The sequence below is a fragment of the Amblyomma mixtum genome, chromosome 10 (genome assembly GCF_055824585.1).
Source record: "Amblyomma mixtum isolate Tamu chromosome 10, ASM5582458v1, whole genome shotgun sequence".
In the NCBI taxonomy this organism is placed as follows: Eukaryota; Metazoa; Arthropoda; class Arachnida; order Ixodida; family Ixodidae; genus Amblyomma; species Amblyomma mixtum.
Genome location: NC_143021.1, coordinates 159140007 through 159156194, shown reverse-complemented (window position 1 = coordinate 159156194; position 16188 = coordinate 159140007).

The window sequence follows — 16188 nt, the reverse complement described above, 5'->3', positions numbered from 1 at the left end:
CGCAAGGGTCTGGTTCGAGACCCACGAGGAAGAACTCACCAGTTGGGACCTGTGCAAGCAGAAGCTTACCGAATTATTCATGAAGCCATTCGGACGTCAGCTGGCCGCGAAGAAAGAGCTTGCATGCCGCGCACAATCGTCCATAGTGTGCTACATTCAGGACACTTTAGCCCTCTGCATGAAAGTTGATTCCGCCATGTCAGAGAGTGACAAAGTCGGTCACGTTCTCAAGGGAATTGCAGACGACGCCTTCAGTGGAACGGTTGACGCAATCCTAAAAGAATGCCGCCGGTTTGAACAAGCGAAGAGCCGCCGTATTCTTTTCTAGTTCACGCGGTTGCCGAACACGGCGGCAACGTCGTCCTGCGTAGAATCACCGCAACCATGCCCCCTGCCAACATCCGACAGCCTGACACGACTTGTGCGCCGAGAACTAGAGGCAGTGTCTCCCACAGTTTCCCAGTTATCGGTAGCGGACAGCGCCCCTGCAGTATCCCTTATACAGCCCAGCAAACCACAAACCTCCCATAGATGTCCAGATTAAGTCTGAACGTCTATGTACCAAAGCAAAATCTCTCAGACGTCTTATCTACCAACCTTTTTTCGTGAAAAAGCTGGAGACGTATCCACGACATTAAATCTGCCTTAACCTAGACTCCTCGTAGATATTGTCACGTCCTGGGTATGTAAGTGAGAGATATAATTTAAGAATTCCATATTTTTCAATCGTTCGATATATCGTGTTGCCTTATTGCATTTAAAGTTGGAAATCGCTGTTGACTACAAATTGGAGGCATAGCGCTGCCTGCGTTTTTGTGTTTTTTACATTATCCTACCTATCGAAAGAAGAAAAATACGGGAAGTAGTAAACACAAATCTGAATGCACACGCATCAGGTTTCTGACTCAACTGTACGCAGTTGGTTTGAAATGCCGGTCACTTTGGTCAGGATTCGCATTGTTATTTCATTACTATTCTTACATTCAATTTATACCTTGCAAGCTATCTCAACCACACTGAAAAGTGAGGACACACTAAAAAACTTTTTTGTTATTTAGCAGCCAGGACTATATAATAACCATTCTTTCTGAATAAGCATGTTTTATTCAACTTATCCAACTATTTAAAGTGCAAAAATTGGTTCAATTAAGTTTTTGGGAGTTAATTTTCTCAAAAATATCTTAAACCTTCTAGTTGCGCTAGCAATGATAACATACTGTAATGTTGAACTGAGGAAAGCTTCGGCATTTGTGTAGCTGAAAGTGTGACCTCGTATTTCTTGAGAATAAACTTCTTGCGCCCCACTATTTATCGTCACCAGCCTATGTCCACTGCTGGCCAAAAATTACCGACGACACTTTGGAAATTCTAATGTGTGCTTGGCGAAAGCCTTGTGGTCAACCCACTGCATATATACCATGTTGTACGTGGCGCCCCAATGGAATGGCCACAGTGTTCGCCGATATCCGTTTGAATTACCAAAGGTGCTTGTAGTAAACGAGGGACTCTACACATTCTATGTGTGGTGTTGGGGGAATCCGGCGTCCGCTGCCGCTTCCCCGAACCGCTTGGCGCGGAATCACGGGGCCGCTTCGTAGCCATGCGTCTCACTCACTCGACTGCAACGAGACGCCTGGCGAAGGAGCGGTGGTGCAGCTGCCACCGCCGACGCGCGCGCGCTCGTTCTACCGCTATTGTGTGACGTCACGGTTGCTATGCACAGCTGCGCCTCCCACCGGCGCGCCGGTTGCTAAGGAGGGGAGGAGGTTGCGCCGCTGCGCGGAGGAGAGGCCACAGTTGGAACGATTCCAGCGCACGGACTGGACGGACGCGACCGCGAGCGCATTAAAAAACAGTGAAACGCGGAACGAAGCGCACTCGAGTGCGCTTCGTTCCGCGTTTCACTGTTTTCTATCTATCTTCAAGAAGATGACAAAACTACAGACTGCATTCATGGCAATTTTCTGGAGTGAAATCTTGGAGCGCTTTGACAAAACGAGCGTAGCAGTTCAGAAACCAGGCTTAGACATTTCAACTGCTGTAGATCTGCTGAGCTCTCTAGAAGGCTTTGTCAATTCTTGCGACCTCTCTTTGATACCTTCGAGGAGAGAGCACGCACGCTAAGTACCAATAAATGTTATCGGTGTGAGGGCAAACGTATCACTTTGAATAATCACCCGGACGGAAAAGGCGATATATAGTGTGCTACGGGGTAGAGAAAAATTTATCGTGGATCGAGACCTGCACTGTTGTACTGGACAGTCTAGGCTCTGCTTTACGAGTGCGAAAGGCTGCCTACGCTGGGCTCTGCGAATAATTCGGATTCATAAAATTGCTGACAGTATTTGGGAGCGAGCCCTCTCTGGCACAGCAGGCTGAGAGGTTGGTGAAAAAATGGTTTGGAACCAGCATTTTTCGCTGAAATCGTTCAGGTTGCGAACTTTCTGCCCAACTCTGTGCGCAAAGATAGGCATGCCCTGGGAATAATGAAATTGCTGCACGAAACAAAGCTTACTGATGTATTTCCTAACCTTTCTATTGATTTGCAAATGCGAGACTGCGAGAGCGAGCGATCGTTTTCCAAGTTGTCGCTGATAAAAAATCGCCTTCGTTAGAGCCTCCTTGTCTACAAGTTGAACTCGCTTGCTATCATGTCCATTGAAAGTGACCTCCTCCGCGACATATCTTTCGAACAGACTGTAATCTGATTTCGCCAAAGCGAAGGCGCGAAAGATGCCATTTTAAAAGAGGAGCGCTGTACATGAAAAGTTCCAACGACTTTGTTGCACGTGTCATCTACCAGCCTCCACGTTACCAATTAAACGCTGAGCAGTGTAATTCAGAAGATGTAAATCTTCGTTGTTCGTCTCTTGTTTGTACTTGGGATATTAAGCTATTGAACTGCATTTTTGTTGTTTTTGATAGCGCCACGTGTATTTGGTCTCGTCCTTGCTTGTCTTTCCATCAACGAAAGTATTTTAAAATATGTTTTGTAATTAGTTTGTAATTTTCATCTGTATTCTACTGCACTTTTATGGTGTTTGTATGCCTTAAGTTTTGTATATATATCTGTTGTATATTCACAGTGTAACGTGTATAAAGATTACTGCAGTCTGATGCTTGAATTTTAATAAAGAAGGGTTGGGTTAAACCCTTCTCACAGGATGAGATCCGATCCAAACAAATCCTAGTTTTTTCGGAAAACAGAATGCAGATTAAGTGAATTGGCTAAGTGAACAGTGTTGGTGTTTACAACAGCACGTGTTTCCTAATTTTGTTGCTTTCCTTATAATAATAACACCGGGGTTTTTTTCTTTAGCGTTACCAAATTGATAGGTTGGTTGGTTTATGGGGTTTAACGTCCCAAAGCAACTAAGGCTATGAGAGGCCGTAGTGGAGGGCTCCGGAAATTTCGACCACCTGGGGCTCTTTAACGTGCACTGACATCGCACAGTACACGGGCCTAGTTGCCGACGATTACGTTACTCCCTAATGCGAAATTTGAGCGCAACTCATCAGCTCTTTCAGCTTTTCGATAGATTGAAGAGCGTCTGCGGGTATCCTAGCTGTTCTCCTCTTGTGATGGAGTTACTGTGCCCAGGTCTGCACAGAAGCTACGGACAGACATAGAGCATGGACACACACACAAAGTGTATTGGAAACGAGGATCATAGAAGAAAGCGACATGGACAAAAGTGACAGCAGGGAAAATGAACGTCCTAGATATTAGTACAGCGCAAATGATAGTAGCACCGGCTATAGTAGGATACAACTTAAAAAAAAAACAGCAGTTGCTAACACTGGGCCGCGGTCCGCGGCATCCTGTATTACTCCGCTGGCCAATCGCAACTGTAAACGAAATCAGCTTTTTAATGTTTGTCTATATCATACAATCCATGTGTCAAAATTCTAGAGCTCATAATATTTTTTTCTTGTGATGAGCTTCTTGTTTACGTAACAAGAAGCGTTTAAGCAGCAGACTACGTTTTTCGTCGTGGAGGAATTCTGTGCGCGAAGGCTGAATGTGGGCGGAGCTTCACTGCAGAGTTAAGTTGTATCCGACTATAGTCAGGTAGACGCGTCGGGCGGAAAAGGCGGGCGTATGTTGCGGCGGCTGAAACTGTGAAAGGAGTTGCGGCGTCTGGGAAGGCGCGCATTGGCTGCGGCGCCTGCAGCAGTGCCAAGAGCTGTGCGGCCGGGTAGTTCCGGGTGGCTACTGTCCACCCCCATGGCTCCTCGCTCAGCTGAAGATTCAAGAGTTACAGAAAAAATTGCTGCGGCGATTATGTTATTTCCAATGCGAAATTTGAGCGCAGCTCACCAGCTGTTCCAGCTTTTCGATAGATTGAGGCAAAGAATGCGAGCAAGAAATGTATGTACAATTACAGACAACTTTTATTTTTCAGACATATTCCTTCTTCAAGAACCACTCCACTAACAGTAAAGTTACACCTGAGAGAGATTACAATACAAAAGAATTGTTGCACTTAAAATGCACTACCACAAGAAAGAGGGGCAAACAAACAAAACACAATTTGTTCACTGAAGCTTAAACGGCGGCTCGGGCGGTCAACGCCCTTCTTATATAGGCTCGCTCCACGTCTGTCTGTTCTTTGCGCCAAGGCAGGCGCGCACGTACACACAGTGTCGGCTGTGCAGTCTCCTTCTCGCGCTGGGCGCGCGTACTCATTGGTCAAAGGCCGGGAGTGGCTTCAAGGAGCATCTGGAACTTTTTTTCTTTCTGTCGCCCTCGCGCGAGTGAAGAGGTTGAGGGCATCTCTTAGCGCACTCAAGGCTACGCCTTCTCCGTCGACATCGCGTAGAAACGACTCGGACAGTCCAGAACAATCGACGGCAATCCCCCCGCGCGCCGCGTCGGCGAGCGCTGGGAGACGGGGCAGCCACACACACAAGGCTAGTCGCTCTCTAGGGGTTCCTTCTCCCCCGTTTTACGACGCGCGCCGGCGAGAGCCGTACGCGCGGCGCTGTTTTTTTTTTGTTTCTTGCTAATGAGGGGAGGAGGTTGCGCTTTTACCCTCTCCTGGTTACAACGGACGACGGCCACGCCGCGAAACGCATAAACGGGCAGGCGGCCTAAGAGCTGCGCTCTAAAATAAATCAGGCTGTGCTAGCCCCTTCGAGGTCCCGCAGTTTCACTTAGTGCTCCGGCGGCCACTAGGAAAGCGAAAAACTCGTTTATGGGTATGTTTAGGTTTATGGGCTTTAACGCCACAAATCAACTCCGGCTATACGGGAACGCAGTAGTGGAAGGCTCCGGATAATTTCGACCACCTCGGGTTCTTTAAAGTGCACTGATATTCTAGCATTTCGCCTGCAGCGAAATTCGAAAATGAATTTATTTTGTTCATTCTTTTTTCTTAGGATTGGTTTTGTAGAGCCAGGTGAAAATAAACTTTTGAGAAAATAAAAAGGCGCAGTAACTGCTTTACTTCTATAGTCGGATACAACTTAAGTCTGCAGTGAAGCTCCGCCCACATTCAGCCTCCGCGCGCAGAATTCCTCCACGACGAAAAAGTAGTCTGTGGCCGAAACATTTCTTGTTACGTAAACAAGAAGCTTAGCACAAGAAAAAAGTTACGAGCTCTACAGTTTTGATACGTGGATTGTTTGATATAGTCAAGCATTAAAAAATTGATTTCGTTTACAGTTGCGATTCGCCAGCGGAGTAATACAAGACGCCGCGGACCGCGGCCCAGTGTTAGCGACTGCTGTTTTTATAAGTTGTATCCTACTATAGGTAGACACCTCATCCGCGTCTTGAGGAGAGGGAGGAAGGTATGAATGAGAGGAAGATATAGGGCTCAGGAATAATTTCTACCACATGGGGATCTTTATCGTGCTCTCACATCGCACAGCACACGGGCGCCTTTTTGCATTAAGTCTCCATTAAAATGCGGTCACCGCGTGGCTGGGTTTGAACCCGGGTACTCGGCTCAGCAGCCGAGCACACTAACCACTGAGCCGGGACTTAAATTCTGCTATTCAAAATTTGCCCCACGAGGGCAGTAGTAAAAGTTCAGTGTGAAGTCAAAGTAGTTTCATTACCTTTTAATAATACCACAGCAAACCAAAAACCTCTCAGCGACGTCTAGGTTTTTGGTTTGCTGGGACCCTCTCGAGGCACTAATTAACGAGCGTTTCTATTCCCTAGTCACTGCCGGAGTACCCAGCTCAACTGTAGGAAGCAAGCTCAGCCTGCTTTTCTTTGATGCACTAGCATCAAAACAGTGCTGCGAAGGAAAACCCCTTTGTCGGCTTGTGTACGGCGTCATTGAAAGAGGAGAGGGGATGGCGCGTGGCTCTTCCGTGGCGTTCGGCGCTGTAGTGCCAGAGCCCACATTTCGCTGGTTGGCCTGTCTAAACCAGCGCTGCGCGCCCGCCGGCGCTCAAAGCAGGCCCAGACTTTCTCGGACAAGTCGCGACATGCAGCGTGACTCATCCCGCCGCCGCGGCGCCGACACGGACCCTTCCTCCTCTCCTCCTCTCCGTCGGTGCGAACTCCTCCGCCGCTCGCCGGCTCTCGACCATTGGTCTAATTTGAACGGTGGCCAGTGATTGGAGGATTTGAACGGCTGGCTGCCGTAACCGTTACCAGCGGCTATAAAAACGGAGCCGCGCTGAACCCGAGCAGCAGACGGGCAGCAGAAGAGCCATCACGCCGGAGTTACGCTCGCCGCCGGGGCCGCCCTTCTGTGTGCCTGCCCGTGGTGCTCTTGGCCCTTGTATCATCTAAAAGCCCTTGTACATACTGTACATAAAGTTCATTTGACTCACCGTCGCCTCGACCGTTTCCTGGCTCGGACTCCCAGTCCCAACAGTGGTGGCAGCGGTGGGATGCCAAAGTCCCAACAGTGGTGACAACAGTGGGATGCCCCAGTCCCAACAGTGGATGGCAGCTGCGGGATCGACCGGCGTCAGCTACCTCGGCGCGTTGAGTGCCTGATGTTTTCCCCTCAATTCGCCAGACTGCTCTAGCACAGGTCATTGTAGTTTAGAGTAGGGCTGTGTATTGCACTGGAGAGAGCTTTGCTGTTTCGAGCCAAGTCGGAGCGCTTTGAAACGAAAGCTGGTGCAGAGGGAGTAAACGAGGCGTTGTTGGAAAGAATTACTTGCGCGTGTCATACTAGTAGCGCTATAGTAGTGAACGGCAAGGGAATTCTAAGAAAAGGGCAAACTACAAGAGGCTATTGTGCGCGATGGAGAACTTCAAAGTGAAGGAACTCATCGAAATTTGTGAAGAGTTGGGCATTGATTTGGGCCCCGCTAAACGAAAGCATGCGATTCATGAGATCATGCGGGCAAAGGAAGTAACGGCTGAGGAAGCCAATGAGGCCTGGGATGAGATCAAAGAACGCCGTGAGCGCGAGGCCGAAAAGGCAGAAAAACAGAAGCAGCTTGAGCGCGAAGAGGTAGAAAAACAGAGGCAGCTTCAGATAAACCGGCGTGCTCGCGCTAAGAAACTGATGGACCTCGAGCTTGAAGCGCATGAGATCGATTTCGAGAGATATAAAACATTGTCTGCTCTACATGAGACCAACGGTCAGCAGCTGAGAGACAGGCCGCAGCCCTTCGTGATCGCCGAAGATATGGCGAAATATCTTGCGGAGTTCGAGCGCGTCTGCGAGAGAAAGCGCGTTGAGCGGAATGGTTGGGCACAGAAGTTGGTAGCCCTGCTTTCCAGCGAAGCGTATGAAGTTGTCAAGCGCCTGTTGGACGACGGCTTGGCGGACTACGATGAGCTGAAAAGCTTCTTACTGGCGAAATATGACGTGTCACCGCTGGACCTTCGCCAAAGGTACCTGCGAGAGAATAGCACTCCATCGTTTAACGATTTTCCGTACCAGTTTAAAGCCGACATTTTAGAGTGGCTCGAAAATGCTGAAGGGTCGGATGATCGTGACACAGAGGTAGAATGCGTCGCTGTAGAGCAGCCCTGCCAGTGCGGCACAGAGGAACGTAGTCCGTACGTGGCAGATGTAACTGCTGCTGTAACAGTGGGAGTTGCCCCGCATTCGCCAACCGAGAAAACCTCTATACCATCGGATAAGGTAGTCACAGCATCGGAAGATGCAGTTACGGAGGTCTCGCCCATTGAGATTGTCGCGGAGCTACCGGAAAGCGGACCTCCTAGCGTGTCAAAAGCAGGAGAAGTTGCCGAACAGGGCAGAGAGGACGTCCGTCTGGACATTAATGAAAACGCCTGCGCCGACGCAAGCGAAGTAAACGAGGACGGCACACCGTGTTGTGCATCGCATTCAACAGAAATGCAGAAACCTGAGACTTCCGATCAACGGATGCGGACGCATATAGAGTTTGCGGACGCGGAGTTGTGCGCTAGCGTTTGCAGCGAGCGATGCGAAACGAGTCCCGTGCTTTCGCTCTGCTCTGAGCTTTGCGACTTTCCAGAAAGCAGCTGCAGTAGCGGGAACACCGCGACTGAGTGCAGAGCCGACCCTCATCCGCTATCAGCTGAAACGCGCCAGGAGCACGACGCGAGCTGCGTGTCAACACTAATGTCAGGAGAAAACACTGGTTCGTCTGCGCCTGAAGAAGCTATAAGGCGCTGGACGACAGTGGAGAACAGAACGTTCCAGACAACATAGCGGCGGTAGACGTCAACCCGTCCGAGAAAGATGAGGCCGAATGCGCACTCAGAGACGCTGAGCAGGAACAGCGCAGCTTTGAGGAACTTGGTAGCGCACGTGAACTTGGTAGCGCACGTGAATCGGCTGAGAATCATAGTGACATTGTCAGAGAACAGGAACCTAGGCGACGGAAGCAGCATGTGCTTCCACAGGAGAAAATGAAAGAAAAGCACAAGAAAGAGAGCTGCAACCGGAAGGAAAGTAACAGCCAGTTCCGAAAAGTGAGCTATCACCACAAGGTGACCGACAAACAGTGCTGCCGCCGAAAGGACAGTAAAGGCAAGCTCAAGAGAGAGAGCTGTCACCGAAAGACGATGGAAGGCAGGCATAAGAAAGACGGGCGCTGCCGAAAAGAGAGAAAGGGCAAACGCGCGAAAACGGGTTTCCACCTTCGGAAGCGCCAACGTCGCCGGCAAAATGACTCTAGTAAAGTGAGTCACGTTGTTAGCCTTGAAGCTAGCGTCACAATCGCAGCTAGAGAAAGGTGCGAGGCATCACTATTGCGCAAAGCGACGCGCATAAGTGTGTCGAGGCACATAGGTCTGGGCAGTAGAATAAACTGCAAAAAGAAATCGTGCAAACATTCGCGCGGAAAAGTGCACCAAGGCACCAAACCGAGATTCAAGAGAGCGCTGCCCGGGAGGCGAAAAATTAAGGAGCGGGACAAGTGTGAATCTTGCCGCCAGCACAGAGAGAGCGAGACGCGCAAAGGCACGTGCTCTCATGCGGGCTCTCGCTTTCCGCTGCATTCACGGGCGAAACCGCGCTCCCATAGAAAGCGGCACGCGCGCGGAAGGAATGCGCGTGTACGGCTCAAAGAGCGAAAGATTGTACGAGGCCGCAGTGACAGGGGCAAGAAAATTGCCAAGAAGAAATCGTCTAAGCGCTTAGCCAAGCACAGTTATCGCGATAGAAAGCCGCGATTCGAAATGACGCCACTTAGTAGGCGTAAAATCAAAAGGCCGTGTAGAGGCGAACTACACACCGAGCGGAAAGGCAAACGGATGCGCGAGAAAGTGAAGACTCGTGCAAGGTCTGACTTGCCCCCACGAACAGAGAGAAAGAAAGAACGGTCCCATCGGAAGCGTTGCGCACTCGCTATGGGACGTCGCGACTGGCGCGGGAAGCGCAAAGAAAGGGACAAGTTGCCAGTCTATGAAAGCGAATCGCTCTCGTACTGTAGCTCCCGTAGAAACTGGAAAGACAAGTACAGAGAGAAAGAAAAGCGCGTCTACCGCGAAAGAGGCAGAGACGTTAGCTACCACGGTAGTAGAGAGAGAGAGAGAAAAGCGCAGCACAGCGAAAAAGGCAGAGTCACTAGTTTCCGCTGTAGCGGGTGTCGTTTACCGTACGTTAGAAGCGAGGAAAACGCGAACGTAGACGCACTAAGCCGTGTGTTCTAAGCAAGGCTGGCTTCGCCTCCTCGTGACCTACATTTTGTCTCTTCGCGAACAGCTGTTAAGTTCGCTCGTAGATCGGGGAAAAATTGATATCTTCATTTGTGGCCTCAGCTGAGTGTTCTTCTGGCCGAGTGATCTCAAGGGAGCAAATTTACTTTGCATTCATATCATTCCGTGTGTGACATGTGTTTGACACTTTGTTTGAGTTAATTACTTTCAAGTTCGAGTATCCCACATGTGTCTCTTGTTGAAGAGGGAACAAAAAGGGGATATAAATACAGCTAGCGGAGTTTTATGACCCTTAAGTCTGGTGTTTTGACGGGTGACGGAGGGCACTTGCTCGTGTTGGGTGTTGCCTGTTGTCGGTCGGTTCTTGGCAACATGCAGAACGATCCACGACCGATGCTGAGAAGCAAGCTCTTCCGAAGGACCGAGTGAAGCTGGTCCCGGCACCTGGACGACAAAGCTGCGGAGCAGTGATCCTGTCCTGACGAACGGGACCTGTTCACGGAAAGGAGCCTGGAGCTACCTGCGGCTGAACACCGGACGAGAACTTGGAGGAGCCTGGCGTACGAGCGCGCCCCGCATCCGAGCCACGCGGAAGTAGCTCGTCTTCGTGGCGCATTGTCTGGCGGCGGTGGTGCTGTAGTGCCAGAGCCCACATTTCGCTGGTTGGCCTGTCTAAACCAGCGCTGCGCGCCCGCCGGCGCTCAAAGCAGGCCCAGACTTTCTCGGACAAGTCGCGACATGCAGCGTGACTCATCCCGCCGCCGCGGCGCCGACACGGACCCTTCCTCCTCTCCTCCTCTCCGTCGGTGCGAACTCCTCCGCCGCTCGCCGGCTCTCGACCATTGGTCTAATTTGAACGGTGGCCAGTGATTGGAGGATTTGAACGGCTGGCTGCCGTAACCGTTACCAGCGGCTATAAAAACGGAGCCGCGCTGAACCCGAGCAGCAGACGGGCAGCAGAAGAGCCATCACGCCGGAGTTACGCTCGCCGCCGGGGCCGCCCTTCTTCTGTGTGCCTGCCCGTGGTGCTCTTGACCCTTGTATCATGTAAAAGCCCTTGTACATACTGTACATAAACGTCCTTTTACTCACCGTCGCCTCGACCGTTTCCTGGCTCGGACTCCCAGTCCCAACAGCGCTCGGCCACAGACGCACACATGTCGGGCGTTCCAAGAGTCGCGTTGTGTTTTGTGCACTTTAAAACTAATGATAATGCGTTACTGTTGCATGAATCCCATTGATCGCAATCGTTCTTTTTAATTAGGTGGAATTACAATGAAACATGGGCATATTCTAGTAGTGTAGCAGGGGGCAGAAGGTCAGTAGAGGGAAAGGGGCCTACATGCACATTGGCCCAGTGCCCCCATTTTTATTAACACCCCCCCCCCCCCCTAATACAGCGCTGCCTGCAGCTGAACTTGAAGAAGTGTCGCTTCGGATCCATACAGCTGACTATCCTAGACCACGTCGTGTCTAGGACGGCCGCGGTGTCCTCCCGGACCCTACCAAGCTCCGCGCAGAGGCTGATCCTGAGGAATCCCCTCTGCGCTCCACCAAATCAAAGCCTTCGTTCGCGAAGAGGTCGCCCGCCAGCTGTCTCTCATTTCACATTTCCAAGACCCCACCCGCCACGTTCCTCACTCGGCTGCATCTTTGGACCCTTCCATACGCCGTGTCGTGCAGGACCACGTCGCTGATGTGCTGCCGTCTAGCCCTGAGCTCCCGCCTCCCAGTAAACCACAAAACGTTACATGGACGTCAGCGAGATATTTACATTGGACATTAGACACCTCCACCAGACATCTATTTTAGTACCGTTTACCAAAAAATCTACGTACCTACAACACCAAAATTGGACTCCGGTCCGAGGTATAGTACGTAGTGCATACATATCCAGCTCGACATTTACCGGGTATTTGTGCACGGTGTAAGTACGCCAAGTCTACATAGTCTAGACATCTATATAAAGAATAAGACTGTACATAGACAAATACCCAGGTGAAAATTTCTAACTGGTTCCAGTCCAATTCGTTTAAGGAATACATCTCCAGTTGTCGCAACTCGAAATTTGTTCCTTAAACCAGTTGCGACTGGAACCAGTTGCAATCCCAAATGCAGCTGGCACCTGTTGCAATTCCAGATACAACGGGCACCTACTGAATCCCAGTCACAGACTTCCCTATGGAAGCCTCGGGACGTCCAAGCACTCCAGCTAGATCAAATACAGTTGAGTAAGCGAGTACATGGCCATCACGGGAGCCCAAAACACTGCAGATGACTTTTGAGTGCGTCAGTGTTTTATTGCGCTCGGCACTTTCACTGAATCTTCTCGTTGAGCATAATCGTCAGGTTTGTAGCTGCGGTGGGATCCATACTCTTCTGCCGAGCCCAATAGGCCAGGGTTGCTGCAGAACAAAGCATGATTGTTCACTTTTATAGGTGACAAGAGAATAGCACAGCAACCACTACAAACAAGCCCAGTAATTTACGCCATTAATTTTTACGCAAGTCTATGAAGCGTCATAGGATGCCTTTGTGGCACTAAAAAGCAGTCATGCTGAGCGGAGTGTGCTTCCACATGCACTTCGGCACACCATCCGAACGCATACCCACATTTCGGTAGTAGAGGTGAGTTGCATACATCACCAGCCTTTGTTTCAATGCACAGAGAGTTTGGCAAAACAGCCAAACGAGTAAGCGTAAAAATATAACGTGCCAATAAATGCGTTAGAATTTTATTATCACGAATGCAAAAATAGCATAAAATACACTTTAGTGAGCGAACTGAGTACGCACCTGGAATGGTCACGATTCCAGCTCTATGATTCCAGCCGGTGAAAACGACTGACGGGTCCACTTCGCCGAGTAGTAAATGCAAGCAAACTGTCTTCCTTCAGCTCCATCAAGGAAAGAACTGTCGAATAATCTCGCCAGCAATAATAAGCGAATAATTAATTCTATGTCGAGGTTCTTCAAACACAACGTTCCCACGGAACTTGATGAGAAATCGCACACGCCGGCGCTCAACCATTGCCGCCATGGATGACGTATCTCATGCGCAGTGTGCGAAACTGACGCATGTTTTGTATCGTCACTTTTTTATATTTAGTAGTCTGCTTGCCATGGCACGAAAAATAAATTAATAATTTATAAATAGTAATATATTACTTTTTTCATAGCTGTAATCGCTATGCGAAGTTGGCGTTATTATTGATAAAATACGATACGAACGTCAACGCCATGGCGCGTAGACAATTTTACCGCGCTTTTCGAACGGCCGCCGGTCCGCGGCAGTTACGTCTAACGGCATGTCTCGGTAATTACGGTCTCAGCAATAGAAGTTCGTTTCGGTGGTTGGGCAGTTATAAATAAATAATTATAATGTTACCCTGCCCGAAACGGCGATGTCACAACGGGCTGGAGATAGAAAGAGAGCGGGAATAATAAAAAGAAAAAAAAAATAGAATTGCTACTAACGCGGGCACACGATATGTTCGCTGCAGCGCGACCCATGCTAAACATGCAGTGCAGAGTTTTGAGGAAAGTGGCGATATTCGCCAGGAGAACGCCTACCGGCATTTTCGCATGCAGTGCACACAGGGAGATCGAATTGATGTTCGCCTATGAGCCAGCTTCAATTTAATTTCACAGTATGTTCATTTCTGCGTATAATAACTTCCCATTTCGTTTTTACCCACGACTAGTTCTGCACAGTTGGCCCTCAGTTGGGAATTTTCGCTTCCCACTTGACCCACAAACGGAACCACTTACTTCCCAGTTATAATCCCCAGTTCCTCCCATTTGGCTGTCAACTGGGAGACGATGTTTCCCAGTTGCTGGAAAACTGGAACCATTTGCCTCCCCCTTGGCCCCTAACTGGGAACAGTCGGTTTCCTACTGAACCTCGAAACGGAACCAGTTGGCAGTCAACTGGAACCAGTTACTCCCATTTGAAACCAGTTCCTCCCAATTCAATTGCCAGATGAATATTTGTCTTAAATGCTGCAATTGTAACAATTGAAAAATTCTGCATTTAAAAAAATATTTGATGCCCTCAACCTACTGTTCCTTGGGTCATCTCTTGCCTATAGAGGCTTTTGCTTTAGCATTCTATGATAATGCTAACATAAAGCAAAAAGCATTATGTTGCAAGGGCATTATAATGCAGAGAGCATCATGTTCACAATGCCAGCGGACTCTCACGGGAAGAAATGCCCAAGGGACAGTGGGATGAAGACCTTATATTTTTGTAATGAAGCAAGTAAAGCGTGGGTGCTAGCTACCCATGCTTTATGCAATTACGCATGCTTTACGAAAAAAACGCAATTGCGTTTTTTTCCTTCAGCCACGCCGGCTTTGTTATTTCAGCGACAATGTTATTAAATTAATTTCAAAACATCATAATCGATATAACAGAACAGGCATATGGGCAGCGCATGTAAAATGGAGGCAAAATAACCAATTATCATTAGGGTAACGTCCTGGATTCAGAGGGAAAGCAATGCACAGCAGAGAGGATCAGGTCAGGTGGGCAGATGAGGTTCGGAAGTTTGCTGGCATAAGGTGGCCGCCGCGGGCATAGGACAGGGTTAGTTGGGAAATTTTTTGGCCAGCAGTGGACATAGGCTGGTGATGATAAAAAGTGGGACTCGAGAAGTTTGCTCTCAAGATGAGGTCACACATTCAGCTACACAAATGCCAAAGCTCCTCAGTTCAACATTCCAGTAGTTAGTTATCATTGCTTGTGCGACTAGTAGTTTTAACATATTTTTTAGAAAATTAGGTCCTAAACTCGAAGTAACAGCTCAAAAAAACATAGACAGGACACATAGAATAAGAAGACACCGCGAGCGCTGACTTACAACTAGTTTATTTCGAGGAAAACATTGCCTGATATACTGTTACTTCGAGATGGATCCAAGCCCAAGCTGCTGTTCTAGGTCCTAAAATTTGCATTGAACCAATTTTTGTACAATAATAGTTCTATAAGTTGAATAAAACATGCTTGATCACAAGAAAATGGTTATAATAGTCCTGGCTGCTGCTTTAGAAGTTTTTCAGTGTAGAGCTTGCTTTGGTTGTGGTGCAAGGTGTAAATTGAAAGTAAGATCAGTAATGAAATAACAATGCGAATCCTGACCACAGTGACTGGCCTTTTAAACCAACTGCGTCCCGTCGAGTCCTGATGGGTGTTCATGCAGTAAGGCAACATATAAGATATCAAATAATTGAAAAATGTGGAATTCTTACATTATATCTCACTTACATTCCCAGGACGTCACAGTGTCCAGCTTTTCCACGAAAAAAGGTTGGTAAATAAGACGTCTCAGAGATTTCACCTCGGTACGTAGACGTCTAGACTTAATCCGTACATCTCTGGGAGGTTTGTGGTTTGCTGGGCTGTGACTCCTGATGCCCAAGCGGTGGTCAGGCGACTTCAGCCACGTGCCACCCGATTCTTACCAAGCCCTTCTTGCCGTCCCCCGCCGCCATCTGAATCCCCGTCTAATGCTCCGTTCCGACTTTTCGCTCCGCACCGCCTCCTCACAGTGCATTCATCCTTCAGCCGCATGCACGGCCCATGTCCTCATTCGTTTTGTACACCATCGAGTTGATTGTCCTGTCTCACTCGACATCATCCTGGGATGCGACTTCCTTTCGACTCATCGTGCCGTTATATTGATTGTGCCCGAGCGGAAATTTCCTTTTCTCCGCTGTGTGCTGCCTCCTTGTGCGAAGTACTATCCCAGTAAAAAAAAAACCATTGGAACCAATTGGATTTCCAATGGGTTCCAATCGGTTCCAATTGGACGAGTTAAGTTTCCATTTGGTTCCAATTGGATGGTCCAAATGGACTATCCAATTGGACCATTTGGGTTTCCAATTGGTGAGCCCAATTGGTCTTACCCATTACATCCAATTGGTCCGCCGAACTGCACCCAATTTATCCAATGAATGTTTGCATGTTTGACGAAAAAGGTAGAACTAATATGGTACTTACAATAAGAGCTATCAGCAGCTTAGCCTAATAAATTGTACTCATCACCTACACCACCACTGGAGCTGAAATTAAATTAAATACCTGCGCTCAGTGGGCAAGCGCCACCGGCCCC